Source organism: Bos taurus, chromosome 10 (genome assembly GCF_002263795.3).
Source record: "Bos taurus isolate L1 Dominette 01449 registration number 42190680 breed Hereford chromosome 10, ARS-UCD2.0, whole genome shotgun sequence".
In the NCBI taxonomy this organism is placed as follows: domain Eukaryota; kingdom Metazoa; phylum Chordata; class Mammalia; order Artiodactyla; family Bovidae; genus Bos; species Bos taurus.
The window spans coordinates 88,620,171-88,621,501 of NC_037337.1; the positions used below are offsets into that span (position 1 = coordinate 88,620,171).

Sequence of the window (1,331 nt, forward strand, 5' to 3'; positions counted from 1 at the left end):
ATCCACCAGCCAATGCAGGGGACATGGGTTCATCCCCTGGTCCAGGAAGATCCCACATACCACGGGGCAACTAAGCCAATGCACAACTACACGCCCTAGAGCCTGTGCTCTGCAACAAAGAGAAGCCACTGCCACGAGAAGTTCATGCACAACTAGTGAAGCTCCCACTCGCCACTACTAGAGAAAGCCCACTTGCAGCAACAAAGACCCAGCACAGCCAAAATAAGAAATAAATGAATTTTTTTAAAAAAGAGGGTTGATCAGAGAGGCACCAAACATGAAGTTACCTGGAAATGCAAAGTGAAGGAGCAGATGCAAAGCAGAGGGGCCAAAGATCAAGTCTGATCCTGAGAGCAGGCTTCCTCCTCATTGGCACTACTGATTTCGAGGGCAGGTTAATTCTGTGCCGTAGGGAGCTGCTTGTGCCCTGCAGGCTCTTCAGTGGCATCCCTGGCCTCTATCTACTAGACGCCAGTGACTCCCTCCAGTTGTGGCAGCAAGAAATGTCTCCAGAAACTGACACACGTCTCCTGGGGGGCAAAACAGCCCCAGAGGAGCACCACGTTGCCTGAAAGCCTGCTGTCTCTCTACCAGTATTGTCTTTTCCCCCAACCACTTCCCCCACTCAATTCAAGAGAAGACTCTTGAGAATCCCTTGCACTGCAAAGAGATCCAACAAGTCCATCCTAAAGGAGATCAGTCCTGGGTGTTCATTTATGGGACTGATGTTGAAGCTGAAACTCCAATACTTTGGCCACCTGATGTGGAGAGCTGACTCATTTGAAAAGACCCTGATGCTGGGAAAGATTGAGGGCAGGAGGAGAAGGGGATGACAGAGGATGAGATTGTTGGATGGCATCACCAACTCAACGGGCATGGGTTTGGGTGGACTCTGGGAGTTGGTGATAGACAAGGAGTCCTGGCGTGCTGTGGTTCATGGGGTGGCAAAGAGTCGGACACGACTGAGCAACTGAACTGAACTGAATTCCCCTACTCCCACAGTCACAGGAGTGCAGACTTCCACAAGCCTGAGAGAATCGTGCCTTCCTCTCACAGATGAAGACAATGAGATTGAAAAGAAAGGGACTCGCCCAGCACCACATAGCTTTGTCAGTGGCAGAGCTGGGACAAGAGGCCAGGTCTTCAGCCGGGGGTGGCGTTCCCTCTGTTAAGCACACGGCCCTACTTTGCCATAAGCACTGTTACTCCATAACCTGAGGTGCTGACAGGCCGGTACATGCAGTCACCCAGGCAGGGCTGTAGTGGTCCCAAGAGACAGGGCAATGATTTCACGGCTCTGCACAAAATAACCAGGAGGGAAAGAGAAGGCG

At 51.7% G+C, this 1,331-nt stretch overlaps 1 protein-coding gene across 1 annotated transcript in view; it reads left to right on the forward strand.

Moving 5' to 3' along the window:
• Window positions 1-1,331, forward strand: part of SAMD15 (sterile alpha motif domain containing 15) — a 45,272-nt gene that overhangs the window by 38,661 nt on the left and 5,280 nt on the right. The gene's annotated exons all lie outside the window — the stretch shown is intronic.